The sequence below is a fragment of the Copidosoma floridanum genome, unplaced genomic scaffold, assembly GCF_036245765.1.
Source record: "Copidosoma floridanum isolate Cflo_tuat_1 unplaced genomic scaffold, Cflo_Japanese_pri ptg000026l, whole genome shotgun sequence".
Taxonomy (NCBI): domain Eukaryota; kingdom Metazoa; phylum Arthropoda; class Insecta; order Hymenoptera; family Encyrtidae; genus Copidosoma; species Copidosoma floridanum.
Window position 1 is genome coordinate 290396 of NW_028321903.1, and position 16656 is coordinate 307051.

General features: G+C 29.5%; 1 protein-coding gene across 1 annotated transcript in view; it reads left to right on the top strand.

Annotated features, from left to right (window-relative positions):
- LOC106640606 (G protein-coupled receptor Mth2) overlaps positions 1 to 16656 on the top strand; it is a 437690-nt gene that overhangs the window by 178248 nt on the left and 242786 nt on the right. The window lies entirely within an intron of this gene.

Consider the following 16656-nt stretch of genomic DNA (forward strand, 5'->3'; position numbering starts at 1 on the left):
AAGCTTAATAGTTTTCAAATGACCTTCTTCTTCCTAGTTCTATTGATAAATTTTTTTCTTGTCTTGTTATATACTATCGTAATAAATACTTTCACAAACAATTTTCTGAAAGATTTCTGTTCCTCTATTAAAAAAAATCACGTGGTTTCACTACGTGGAAAAACCATGTGGTAAGCCACGTGGTCTTTAATCATAAATCACGTGGTTTTGTTTCGAATTAACACAGGGTTCTGAAAACCACGTGGTTTTACTAAACCTATGGGGTTTTTTAAAAACCATGTGGTATTTTTAGACAAAACCACGTGGTTTATGATATAAAACTACGTGGTTTACCACATGGTTTTTCTGAGTGGTATAACCACGTGTTCTTTTTCTATAGAATCTTTAACTTAAGATTCCACTCAAGAGGCATCAAGGAATGCTATTAGCCTAGATAATGACCTTTATATTTTTTCTGTACATTAATTGACTTAATAACTTACTAACGTACTAGAAAGCTACGTATACTTTCTTATTATAGACTCTGATTATTGCGCAAGGATACGTTTTTTTAATCTACGTGATAGAAATATTAAGCGATTGTTTACGAAATGTTTGAGTACAAACTCTTCAACTTTTTTAATATCCGTCATTGTATGATCCACTGGAGGGTCTCTTTAGTTATACAACTTGATTTTATGGATCCTGTTCTCGCAATTTTATAATAGATGCTAAGGCATAAGAGTCTACACGACTATTGAGACATACTATTAACGTATGATTTATACTTTAATACGTATGTATAATAAAGGATAGAAAGAATAGTATACAGTAAAAAATTCTGTATGGAAAAAAACATTAAAAGTATTATTTATTACATAAAACATATTTATGTCTAATCAATTACATCTTACAACAACTATACCTTGGAGATCATGATAATTATTATTTTAACAGTAATAATAAACACTAAAAAATGATAATAATGTCTTAAGTGAGAGAGTAAACTTTTCAACTAACGTATGCCCAGGAAAAAATAATTCATAAGAACTTATATAAGATCTTAGGTAAGATCTTATGTCAATTCTTATATACAAACTTATATGAGCTTTTCTTTATTATTAATAAAATGCAAAACAAATAAACACTTGGAAGAAACTAATGCCTTTTTACCAAAATCTCCAAAAGCGGAAGAAAAAGCCAGTTTATTAAAAGAATAACTGACTTAGACTGCCAAAAAAACAATATAATTTAGTACATTTAATAAGTTAAAGCACCCTCCACTGTCATATGATATAGGAGTAGAGATCAGTGATCCGTTGGGGGTGAGGCGGGAAAATGACATATACGAAAGTATTTAACATTTTCCATGATAAAACTCTATATGTAGAGCTCTATATGTAGCTCCTTTTGATGCATACGTCCAATAAGGGTAAGTGTACCTATCTCCGTGGCACCTACTGAAAATTCCAACTTAAATGCACCATAAAAAATGGTATACTAAGATTTTTTGGAATATTTTTTTTTTAAATCTTACATATTCTTTTACGGAATATTAAAAAAAATTTTATGAAGCTAAAACTGCAGTAGAATATTTTTAAAACGAATAAACACGGTATGCTGGTATTACCGTGGTTGTGTACCTATTACCGTGTACGAATTACCACGGATGTCCCAATCATCATGTCCGTATTACCGTGGGTAAAGAAAGTTGTATTTGCGGAATATTAAAAAAAATGCAAACTTCACCTACATTTTCTACATGACTTATTTATTGTTTTAAAAAAATATTACTTTTTTTTGTACTTGCTTATTCATTTAGTAGGAATCTTTTACATTTTTGAGCACTCAGCAATAGATTTTCCAGAATAGATACTTAAAGCTAATTTTAATATCTCTGGAGAGTAACACTTTTTGTTTTTCTTTATTTTGATCGATTTCTTGCCTTTCTTCCCTTTTTTAGTTTTCTTCATGTTAGTTACGTTGGATCGACGTGCTTATCTACTAATTGATTACGCGTTAACTGTCGTGCGTTCTGTAAGTATGGGGTTATGTTAACGTACGCTCACCGCGGAAATACGTACACAATCAGTTAATGAGCACGTTGTACCGAATACTGTGGAAAATAATTATTTACTCAAAATTTACACAAATATTTCTGTTCGAATTGCATCTACATTAACGTCATTTTTGATTATTAAAATTGAAAAATTATTTTATATGAAACATTTCTTATTTTAAGCAAGTAATCATCAGTTTTTCAAAATCCACGGTAATAGGGCAGATCATGGAGATAGGTACACTTACCCCTAGTTGCATTAGCCCAGTATACACAGCAAGGTTGGGTATAATAGGAAAAAAGGAAAGGATTTTAACACGTCTCGTCCTATGCATCAAAAGGAGCTCTGCATATAGAGTTTTATTGTGGAACATGTTAAATACTTTCGTATACGTCATTTTCCCGGCTCACCCCCAGCAGATCACTTATCTCTACTCTTATATAATATATAATTTAGTGATTGTAATAGTAATTGATTGCTACAATTTGTTCAATCATTCTTAATCTGTTCATATCTGTATATTTATCTTTTACAGCTTGAAGAACAAGAAGTGTTTTGTATAAATGATCATAATTTTGGAGATTATTATATTCAATACTAATCATTTATTAAAGATTAGAATAATATTGTCTTATATAATATATTGTAAACAAAATGTAGCTATTTGGTATGATTTCCGTACATTTCTTTGCTGCTTATGCTCGAAATTTATAGTACTATGATTATTTTTTAAAAAGTATTATTATATTTTTCTTGATGTGTACTCCGTTAAAAATTTTTCGGCAAAACTTTATAAAATGTCATTAATTTGTATTATTGTATCATTAAACTTTTTATGAATTCTGTAAATTCAGTATACCTATATATCGTAAGAGTTTATAAAATTTAATAAAATTCTTAGTAAATTTAATAACTTTTTCAACAGCGTACCTTTAATTCGTATTGCAGTATAAGTATTTATATCAATAATATACGTTTTATTTGGTGCATCTTAATATTTTTGTTCTCCTGTAAGCACCACGTTTACAATACCTTTTCTAGATTATTTATTCATTTAATTATATACTTAAGGGACCGTACGTGGACCTTATTATAGATCAAATAACAAAAGTTTGTTGCCAAGCGCAGCACGTACAACAGTGTCCTACAATGAAGATGCATGCTTCAGTTAATTATAGATAAACTATGTATATATAATATGTATAGTATAAATAAAGATGTATATATAATAGTCAGTAACAATCATAACGAAAGTAAATGTTTAGAAGTGTATAAATAATTTATAATTAAAAGCTCTGTGAAAATTATAAAATCAGTTGACTATCAGTTATATAATGTAGCTTTAGTCCTATTTTTTGGTTTATTTTGCTTTCCCTTCAAGATACGACGTGATTATTTTTAAACTAAGTTTTGAAAAGTGTAAAAATTTTAAGCGATTCGTACATGAATGTTTCAAACATCTTTGACTAAAATTTTTCATTGTTTTACTATTGCATCTTATGACTTCAGCGTCTGAGTACACACATCTCTAATAGTTAATAATTAAGCATTAGCGTTGTTCGCATATGAGGCAAACTTTTTTTCAAAGTATAATATCCTACTTACAAAAATCACGTGAATTGTCACGTAAGAAATCACGTGATTTATACTGTCATTAATCACACAATGCATCACATGATATTTTCGAGCAAAATGTCACGCTACACATCATGAAAAAGTCACGTGATAAAACACGTCATTTTCGTTAAATTTACGTAATAAGAAATATTATATTGTAATAATTATTACAATTATCAAAATTATGATAATGATGAAGATAGAGATGATTACACTAGTGGTTATAGTTTTTATAAGGATTCTTATGATAATAATGAAAATTGAGTGATGTTTATGGTCGTGACGATTACAGTAACGAGTATGATAATTAAGATGACTATAATAACAATTAAGATGGTAGTGATTACGATCAGGATAAATTATTTAGGCTATTGATATGATTATGATAATAATCAAGAAAACAAATGCAATGACTGTCATATTAATAACGATAATAATTGTTCTGATAAAGTTGATGTTAACTATGACGATAATTACGTCCAATAAAAAAAACCATATGGATTGATATGGATTTTTAGTATCGGGTGATGATTGTCATGGCGATGAGAACAATAATACTATTGATAATTTCTATAATTATAATTACAATCATTGCAAGTATAAACATTATCATAGTCATTGTACGCCCGCACGTGTATGTGTGTGCATTTCAGTCTTAATAAATATTGTAATAGACATAACATTTATTTCAATCATAAACACAATCATCATTATCATTGTGATTCGTTCAATTGCATTCATCTCATTCATTAGAATAACTATTATTACTATAAAAAAATCATAGTAATCAGTATCTTCATAATTTAATAATTATCATAATCGTTATTATCATTATCATACTCATTTCAATCATAAAAAGAATGAGCATGTTCATCATCATCATAACTTTTGTTACCACCGTCGAAACTGTAGAAATTATTATAATTATTATTATTATTACTACTATTATTTCGTTATTATTATAAATATTATTATCATCACAATAATTAAAAAAACAAAATAATCATAATTATCACATAATTATTTTAATGATGATTATAGTCTTAATTACGTACATGTATCTTAAAAATCCTGGTTTTGAACGGTTATAATTGTATTTACAAGTAAAATCGTACTTATCTTAGTCATGATAATCATTATCATAATTTTAATAATTGTAATACTTATTACAATATAATGTTTTTCTTACGTTAATTTAAAGAAAATCACGTGATTTATCACGTGCCTTTTTGCTCGAAAATATCATGCTATGCATCGTATGATTGATCACAGTTTAAATCACGAGATTTTTTACGTGACAATTCACGTGATTTTCGTACCATAATAATTAATTATATAACTATCCTTAAAATAATGTAAGACGCTGTAATATGTTATTTTTAAATTTTATATATGAAATTTAATTAACTTAAACTAATTATAACTCAAGCTGAAGTGTATGATAATTTTGTACTTTTACATTTGTTATGACACAAAAAACCCAAAAAAGACACTCTGGAATATAGAAACATCATTCTTTAACATGTATTAACTAGATTTTTAAACTACACACAACATGTAATTCATAGTACATTATATTACAAGGGACAACTTCTCTGCTCCGCCGGCGAAGTTGCCCCCCGAGGCGAAGCCGAGGGGTAAACCGCTGGAACGCATTATTAAGTGACGTTCCGTGTAATGTATACTGTTTTTCCTGCAGCTTCGGCCGAAAATTTGTGGTTCATTAACAATCAGAAAATAATTAGCTTCAGTAGTGGTAGGTTATGTTTAGGGCAAAATTAAAGAGCCTGTATCATCCAATAACATTTACGACCCAAGTAAAGCGAGGGTTGTTGGTTAGTGGATGTTAACAGGCCCGAAATGCGAAAAAGTCGGTCAAAACAATTTAATTTAATTCAAAATCCTTTAAATTTTATGAGGTACTAAGTGATATCGTATAAATATTATTTTTGCTTATCAACAGTATTTAATCATTTATACGCTAATATGGTTATTTATTCGACTCTCGGCATTGGTTGCTGCAAAAGTCAAGGGTTAGATTTTGATGAGATTTTTTAACAATCATCTTATGATTGTTTCTATATTCAGATTTAGGTTAGAAATTTACAACGTTACACATTACCGAAAGAAATAACATGTATTGCACAACAAATTTATAACCACACTCGAGTTCGACACGTGCTCCAAATTTTCTCACAGCTTAAAAAAAATTAATAAACGCTGCATTGGTAAATACTTAATACTAATGAACATCTGCACTGATGCTCACTCTCTCTACCTCTCTCTCACGCAAAGAAGAGCAAGGAGCAAGGAGCTCTTCTCCCGACCCCTCTATGCGATGTAAATGTCGCATCGATAGGGAAGGAATATCGGCTTTCGTCCCTATTTACAGCCACCGAAACTCGAACTTTCGGGGGAGGTAGAAAGAAAAATATTTATTGTGATTACTAAACTGATTGCAGCTTCTAAATATAAAATAGAGATAACCTCATTTGCTATGTTTGTTTGTATTATCCGATATTCTCAAAAATAGAAAAAACCACGTGGTTTTACCACGTACAAGAACCTTGTGGTAAACTACGTAGTTTTATATCATAAACCACGTGGTTTTGTCTAAAAATACCACATGGTTTTTAAAAAACCACATAGTCGTAATAAAACCACGTGATTTTCAGAACCCTGTGTTAATTTGAAATAAAACCACGTGATTTACGATATAAAACCACGTGGCTTACCACATGGTTTTTCCACGTGGTGAAACTACGTGATTTTTTTCAATAGAGGAACAGAAATCGCTAAGAAAATTGTTTGTGAAAGTATTTATTACGATAGTATATAACAACACAAGAAAAAAATTCGTTCAATAGAACTAGGAAGAAGAAGGTAATATTTGTGAAAACTATTAAGCTTCTTAGTGAAAAACCACGTGATATTACAAAACCACCTGGTTTTAAAAACCATGTGGCATTTTGAGACAAAAACTACGTGGTAAACCACGTGGTAAAACTATGTGGTTTACCACGTGGTAAAACCACGTGGTTATTTTCAATAGAGAAGGGTAAAAAAATCTCAGAATTATTGACGATAATGTTTGAGCGGGATTCTAATGCCATAAGTATAGGCCAAGGAATTAAATAATTTTATTAGTTAATTATAATTTATTAAACTCTTTCTACTACTTCATTTTAAACAATTCTAATAAACTAAACGAACTATTAAAATTATAAAACCTGTATAGTGTAGTCGAACAAGAATGTAATTTAAACAACTGCTGTTCAATGCTCTGACAGTTAAGGTGTATTTAAAAGTTAAAAACTGTTAAGATCAGTCTACCAAATGGAGAACACAGTCCTTATATCAATGATAACAAAAGTAACGATAGTAACATTAATGACGATAATGACAATAAATACAACGATACTAATGATAACAATAAAAGTAATAATAATAATGATAATGAGATAGTAATTATGATTTTGATAATAATAATAGTAAAGATAACGACGGTGATAATGATGATGATGATGATGATAATAATGATGATGCTGATGATGTTGATAATGATAGTGATGATAATGATGATGATGATAATAATGATAATAACGATGATGATGATAATGATGATGATGATAATAATGATGATAATAATGATGATGACGATAATGATGATGACAATGATGATGATGACAATGATAATTATTATGATGATGATGATAATAATTTCGATGGTGTTGTTGATGATTATGATGATGATGATGAATAATAATGATGATCCTGATGCTGTTTATTATGATAGTGATGATAATGATGATGATGACAATAATGATGATAATGATGATGATGATAATGATGATGATGATAATGATGATGATGATAATGATGATGATAATGATGATGATGATAATGATAATGATTATGATGATGACAGTTATAATAATGGTCATAGTGCTTACAATAATGATAGTAATAATAATAATTACAATGTTGACAATAATCAAGATTATACAGTTGATGACGAAACTGATGACGTTGACAATAACAATTGTTATAATAGTCATGATAATTATACCTAATATATTGATGATAATGATAAAAATGTTAGTCAAAATTTTGAGAATAATATCAATAATGCGTATGATAGTAATAGTAATGTTGACACTAATCTTGATGTTAATTATTATCACAATAATGTCAATAAAGATAATGATTTTAGATAAATTAATGCCAATGATATCAATGATGGTTATGATAGTAAAAATTATAGTGTAAATAATGATTATGACAATAGTGATAATAATGACGTTGACACAACTGATAATATTGACTATGATAACACTTACGGCTAGAACAACTTTGATAGGAATAAGTAAGACAAAGACAATTATGACATAAATAATGATAATTTTAATAATAATGATGATGACGACGATAATGATAGTAATAATGAAAATGATAATGATAATGATTATACTAATAACGATGATAATGATGACAATGATAATAATTATGATAAAGATAGAGTCAGTAGTAACAATAATAATAACGTTATTACTATCACACGGCAATAATTTTAGTGATCATAATATTATCAATGCTTACGATTAAGATTATAAACTAATTAATAGCTATCATGATCATTATAGTAACTGTAACAATAATGATGTTGATTATGTCAAAAATAGAAATATTCTTAATTATAATCACCATTATTTCTTAAATTATTATCATTATTACTATCATCTTTACCGTCTCCTATATGTCTTATATTATTTTTATTTCTGTTATTCTTATTTTTATTAGTATTTATATTGTCATTATTATTATTAAAACTATTACTATTGTCCGTTTTATTATTATTTTCGTAGTTTCTATTATTTTTAGTACCATGATCATTATGACTACCATAATTATTCATATTATTATAACTTTTATCACCATTGTTGTTCTTGTTTAATTGTTTTTATCATTACTGGTATTATGATTATTATTTTTATTTTTTTTTCAAGATCGTTTAGACTGCTTTTCTGCACGATAGAAGGATGTGCAAACTCTCCCCTGTGTGGGACTCGTTATAACCATACCTACTAAACTGGCAAGACCTATCTCCTGGGACACCCAACTCTTAATCTGTTCTTGCATTTAAACTTGAAGCTGGAGCCACGGAGGCTTATCCCCTGGTACGGGCTTTTTCCAGTGTTTCATTACCGACACGTCTTGTAACTTTTTGCGCCGACTAAGGTATTTTCTTGTCCCTGTCCTACATCTAAGCAGCTCTTTTCTATTCAGTTAACGAGGAGGAGCAAAGTAATGAGCAGACGCCCCTCCCCCAGCACGAGCACAAACCCTGCCACTCCCGACAGAGGCGCAAAGAGCACACCCACCACAAAGCTTGTGGGGTCGAAACTAAGGCCACCAAGTCACAGCCGCTTATGAGCAGGAAGGTGATGTAGCAAAGCGGTCTACTTGAGCCAACCCACATTAAAGCTTCCACGCAAGCCCCTATCCTGCATAATGTTTGCCCCATGGCCTTGCCCCAGCAGCTCCACTATTAATATTATTATTATTTTTATCATGATTCTAATATTTACTATAATTATCATTATTATTATTAATAATACTATTATGACTATTATTACTATCATTATAACCATAACCATTATGATGATTATTACTGTTATTATTGTTACTATCTTTCTTAGTATTTAAATTATCATCATTGTAATTATTGTCATACTCATTTGAATTTTTATCATCATCATCATCATCATTATTATTATCATTATTATTATTTGTGTTTGATTAAACCATCGTTATTATTGTCATTATTTTTATCACTACTATTATCATTAACCTGAAATTATTATGATAAAAATTATTATTATAATTAACATGATAATTGTTATCATCATTATTATTATTAGAACCATTATCATTAAAATTATTATTCATACTATTATTGACAGGATTCTTAATATTATTATCATAATCGTTATTATTCAATTGATTATGAATATTATTATTATTTTCAATAACACTATTATCATCATCATCATCATCATCATCATGATCATCATCATCATCATCATCATCATTATCATCATCATCATCATCATCATTATCATCATCATCATCATCATCATCATCATCATCATCATCATCATCATCGTCGTCGTCGTCGTCATCATCATCATTATCATCATCATCGTCATTATCATTATTATCGTCATCGTCTTTATTATTATTATTCTTATATTATTTGTTGATCGATTTTTAAAATTTTTTTTTCTGTACACTGACTATTTCAAGTTGTTACCTTCTTATGAGTAACAAATTTCCATGTTAGGGTTTCTTTTAGCTATTTATAGCTATTTATTAAAGGGGTAGAGTATAAAGATTTTCTCCTGTAAATAAATATATTTTAACGAAAGTTTTTTCCTTTTTTTTTAATTTTTGCACAATTTTTGGTTGTACTGAAAATATTTTATTAGTTAAATCGTAATAATTTATATATTTTCTACAATTCGTAACTAGATTGTTTTTTTTGCAGATTGTATTGTTGACAAAATGGACCATAGGAAGCATTGTTGATCTGATTTTGTAACGATAACGTTACTTTTTAAAAATAATAAATTTCGGTAGTTTGTAAAAGTACTGCTGTATCTATTCTGATATTTGTTTATATTTACTACTACTTTAATAATAAGAAAGTGAAGAGTCAGTCCAGAACCTTTTTTTCGGAATTTTTAAATGTTGGTTTTATCGTGTTTTCGTACACTTTTTGTAAATAACTCATGTAAATGAGTTGTATAAAAAATACAATTTGATCCAGTACGAGATTACCTAACAGAATGAGTCTTAGTAATATCTTTTATTAGGAGAAATTCTGCTGCTAAAACTGTATTGATCCTTAATTTAATTTGCTCGTTAGAATTTTCGGCACTTAAAAAGCAAAATTTTTTCCGTCGAGCTCAAAAATTTCACTTCATCTAAGTGCTTCTTGTTTCAAATAATATTTTTTTTTTGCATCACAGCAACACCATTATTATGGCTTGACGTAGTGCCAAGACTACGTCCTTGAACTCTCAATCGAAAAAAAGTTGTCTTAAAAAGTTGATATTGGACACTTAATGTTTAATGATTATTGCTTAATATGCGATGACAATCTCAAAAATTTTCATAGTATTTAATGGTTTTAAGCATTACCAAATTGTTAACAACTATGTCTGAAATATCTGCTGTAATTTTACTATTTAACAGTCGTTCATGTTATATTCGCACTATTTAAAAAAAAATGACAAAATTTACTATTCAGTCAGCATTGGCAGAAATATTAAATAGTTGCTATATGATGTTAACACTGATTACTCACGTCCTTTAATTATACTCTCAGAGCTTTGATATATGTTTTAAATTATTTAGTTGCGTTGATAAATGCGATACCTAGTGGTGGAGTATTAAAAATATCTTACACGTTTAGTGCATAAAAAGAGGTTGTAATAATTTATGTTAGTTAACTGTTATTTGTACTACTTTGATAAAGGCTAAATACGTGATTGATAATGAAGGCTTTAAGACACTAGTTAACAAATTATTTTTAAAGTGGTTTCAATTCTACCTTTAAAACAAGAAGATTCTGCACCAACAGTATTTTTTCTAAGCCCCTATCTCTGGAATCAGCTAAGGCCAGATAATAAGCGTGAGAATTAATGGTTAAAATGTTGTTACTATGCTCCTCTTTGGGACTCTGGAGAAGGGCTCTATAAAAATTTAATTATCACTTTTAAGTCTGTTATTAAAGAGGATGACGTAATTTACGTTAATGGACTTGGAAAAATGAAATGGTCTCATTAAGTGATTCTCGACAGGTATATAATTTATAAAAACTTATGTATGATAATTAAAAGATGGCAAATAAAACTAAAGGACTGTTTTCTTCCTCTTAGGTTTATTTACAACTTTGAAGAATGTTTATCACTAAAATAATTTAAGATATTTCACGTGATACGTACTAATCATACATCTAAATTAGCCTATTGTGCTGTGAAAAATTCTACAGCTATAAAAAAATGTGTATTGAAAAAGGTTAAGGCTGAATAGATAAGCTATTCTTAGTGTAAAGTTGATTTATACAAATTTAAAATATGAAAAAGTAATGTAAAATCTCAGCCACAAAAGCAGCATCCAGATTTGGTGCAAGCTAGGGAGAGTTGGTTGTGAGAACCAATTCTGATAAAACTGAATACAATTGGCAATGACGGTCAACCAATTTTTTACACCCTGAGATAAAAAAGTGACATTTTCTTATGTGTAATAATAAAATGATCACGAAAAATATTTATAAGTCTTAATTTTTTATTTTAACCCTTTTAAGTAGATTTGTTCATAAACTTTATGTAAGATACTAATGTCGGAGCAACATGCCAAAGGCATACTTGTGTTGAAAATATATACAGACGTAGAAAAAGCACATAGGCGCAACAAGGTACGTAGGCATAAAAAAGAATGCATATACTTGCCAGAGAGCATGCACACAAAAAACGCATATACGTGCGTATACACAATTATGCCTTCTTAGATACATTGCTTAAAATGATTCCATCAAAACTATGATTCATGCTTTCAAGAGCCTAATATTTGAGCCCTTCAACATTCTTATATCAAGTACTTCTTTTCCAAACGTATCCAGAAAAAGTGTAAAGTATTACCTGCTCTTCGAATGACCTTGTCTTGTAAATTATTTTCTTTGACACTTCCAATCCAACCATCACTTTTTTTTAAATAGCCTTTAATATCATTAATGTCAAACTTTTAAGTTGCACCTTTAACATAATTATTCGGAAGACAGTAAGTGTTGGGGCTGTTACTGAAGACGCTACAAACTTGTAAGCGATATGTATCTGTTTTTCATGTTGTTTACCATCATTGTATTAGTCACCTGTAATCAAATATTTAATTTAATGAATATAACAAGTAGAGACGTATACATTTTTTTAACAAAACTAGATACGTTAAATATTCCTTTTAAGACCAGTTCAAGTTGTAACTAGATCAATAACTAGTACTAGTTTCAGTATAGAGATATTCTTGTGATGCACGTCATAGTATACTATATAGGAAGAAGTCAAAAGTTCTGCCTCTAGACCAGTTAAAATTTTGTACAGCAAGACCATTAGTTTATGCCTTTATAGTTGTTAAGCTAATGCACACTCAAAGAAAATTTAATAAGAGTGTAAAATTTAAGTATCACTCATTGATAAGTGTGCGTATGTAAGATAATATGCTTGAGCAGACCTTTCCTCATGTGAAAAGATATGTCACTTGCTTTTTCGTTGCTAATAGAAGACGGGTTCACTTTTATTTATACTCATACCTTTGCAATTAGGCAACGCTAACGGGTCACTTTTATTTATAGAACACATTGTCTTATCTCTTATCGCTCCATCTGTCAAATCTCACTCGACGGAAGGAGAGACTTCTCTCTCTGAATAGGCAAGCGCATAAAACAGCATAAACACCTTATATGTGCATTAACAATTAAATGTTTTTTTCCGTATTAAATATATACCCACTATTTGTTTCAGCATAGATATGTTTAAAATTAAGTTGTACCAAATTATTTTTCTCTTTCGTTATTGAGACACATTGAATGTCAGTAAAATCCTGATATTTTAGTTTTATAGACAAGTTAATTATAAATCAGAGCCTAAGAAATACATGCACGTTTTTGTTTAATATTTACAGTTAGATTATACAAGTCTTCGCTAGCTTAAAGTTTTTGATAGTAAAAAAAACTGTTAGAAAGGGCTGCAGTCGTTAAGACATTTTCAACCGAGGAAGTAGTTATTCCCAAAGATGTTCCTACACCCTTTGTCAAGAATACGATTTTACCAATAATAAATTCTAACTTCGGTGCATTGTTAAGATCATGACCTCACCGACTGTTTTCTTTTAAGAAAAACATTATCGTAGAAGTTCTACTGTAAAAAAATTTTTTCAATGGTGGGATATTTCAGGACTTATTACTGACAGGAATAACTAAAAACCATATACCAGCTACTATACAGCTAAATGTAATCCAAATCCAGTGCACGTTATTATATAGTTTAAAGAAGATACATACATTATTGTGCAGTGCTGTGAATTTTGATGGTATAGTGTTGTGGACAGAAAATTTATCTTCTTAATTGGTAACTTATTTAAATTTACTATAAGAATATAATGCTTGACACGTCTGCTATCATAAAATTTTCCTTAGTGAGAAATAAACTTAACGTATGATCAAATACAGATTTTGAGTAGTAGTACATGATATTTTTTTACCACCATATATCAGACTTCCACTGTTATTTTTATTACACTATCTCAATATAACCTTACCTAATAAACCATTTAAAATATTTTTTCTTTTACACTAGTGCTATCAGCAGCAGTCATATCAAAAGCCATCGGCTGGAGTAACTACATATCTGGTAGGTAGATAACCTTCTGTTTTATAATATAGTAGCTATAGCTCTCCTACATATTTTTAAAAGAATAATTGTCATTTCTAATTTTTTTTTTTTTTTTTTACAGCAGTGGTATCAGCAGAAATCTTATCCACACAAGCAGCAGCTGGACTCAGTGCAGGTTCAGAAAAATGAGTTGGGAGAACCGATTCTTACAAAACTAAATAAAGTTTGTGATTACAGTCAACCAATTTTGTTTACTACCATATAAGAGAAATAACATTGTTTTATGTGTAATAATACAATGATCACAAAACATATTTATTGGTGTCAATTTCTTATCCATATTCTCTTTCAGCAGCTTTGCTCAGATACTTCAGGCAAAATGCTTATGTCTAAGCACGATAAGCCACCGCAAGGGACGCGTGCGTAGGCACAATACATAGCTTGATCATGCTCTGCTCTGGTGATCCAGGATAAACCTGGCTGCTAGAAAGCTGGTTCTCGCTACTACAGTAGGAAAAAATAACTCATGCACTAATGGGGAAAGCTAGTCTAACATCCGACACTAGTGCAAATTGGCTTGTGCAATAGCACAGCTGGCCCAGGACGTCATTATGACGTGCGAGATCACTTATACATGCGCATACGTTTACTCGTTTTATTTCACTGATGTCTACATGTACGATTACTTGGAAAATAAAAGCACGTGCGTAAACACATACGTGTGCGTACACATGTGTACATATTTTGTGTATGCATGTAGGTGAGAGGTCAAAGGGGCCAATCCTCAAGGTAATCTAGAGAACAATCCAACACTAGAAAAGAGAAACGCGGATAAGCTCGTGCAATAGCACGGATGATCCCCAAGCACGTACACATACGTGGCGACAGCTCCCCGCTTAGAGTAGAAAGCCCTGTACCTTCTCACTACAGCTACTTCCAGCAGCCACCCTAGGGGGAAGGGAAAAGGTGAGCCAGAACACTTCCAGATTACCTACTAGATCTGGCATAAATTTTATTTCTTTACAATTTTTTTTTCTTTCACGTTATGATGGAGCTGTTCTGAAAAAAAAATTTATTCATCCGCACTCTTGTCATCGTCTGATATTAAAACACAGTTTTTAGTTATACATTAAAATGGTTCAAAATACTTATTTAAAAAAATCACCGCTCTCAATGAATAAGGAAATAACTAATTATATTAGTTTCATGTACAATTTTAATTTCAATTGTTAAATGATAATTTTAAAACACATTTCAAATTAGTGTAGACAGAATATTTCAACAGCTTTAAAGATGACAAAATAATATTTTAAATAGCAATAAAGAATAATAGATCGAGATTCTCTGAATCTCAGTGGAAGTTTTAATCTTTTTATTTAATGCCATAATTGATAAGAACTATTTAGTTACAGCATAGGTTCTATCTATTCGATGTTGATCTCAAGACAGTTCAATTATTAGCAGCCATTTACTGCAAATAATTAAATTTTAAGATTCCTAATAGTCACAAAATTTAATAAACGGAAAAAAAAATCTTGAAATTGTCTTTAAATTCACAATACAATGTTTAACTACGTTTTAATTTAAGAGTGCAAAAATAATTTTAAAACAGCATGTTGATCAATAAGTTATTAAAATCATGTGGCAAGTTTCTGAGACGTAAGGACTTTCAAAAAAAATCGTATCGTTTTGTTAACAAAAAAGAAAATCTTGTCGGCTTATCGAGGTAATACAAGATTTTAAAGATATTTTGATAATGCACATTGTAATAATTGACAAAAAATCGTTCTAAATCAACGTAAGCTACGAAATTTGCTAATCTTTATTTGTTGGTACAATGATATTTTTTAAATAAAGAAAAACCAGTAAAACGCTTTTCAGTGGCTGTATGTCAAGTGTCAAAAAAACTGTGAATTTATAAATATTTTACAGTACAAATTTATTAATTATTAACATTTAAACTCCTTGTAAAAGGTGGAGTAAAGAAACATTATACGAACTGCGATAAAAATTATAAATAAATACACTAGTGTTACAAGAAAATAGTAAATTGAACAGTATAGCCCTCAACAACAGTATATTTATTTGTTATAAAAATATAAAAAACGGTATAAGAATGTAAAAATAAGTTAAATTTATTTGTTGCCAAATAAATACAATACCAAAACAAGTTTGTCACTGAATTCATAAAGAACTCTTTAAGAAATGTGGATGCCAGCTGGGAGTTACACTGCCAGCAGTAATTATTTGAAACATCAGAAATATAAGAAAAATTAAAAATATATGTTGAACTACAACTTCATTTATTAATAGGAGAGGAACTTCAATTGATTTAACCCCGAGATAACTGTATAAATGAGAAACTATGATATGAAAATGAAATACGTTATTTGATTTTGCATTTTCCATGTCAGTTTAAAAATGTTGTTTCAGTTGAATGATTCTTGTATATTCAATTTATCTAACTGATTATAAATCATGTGAGATATCAACCGTTTCTATCCATCTCATTCTAATTATCCTATGATTATAAAGCATTGTGGTGCAAT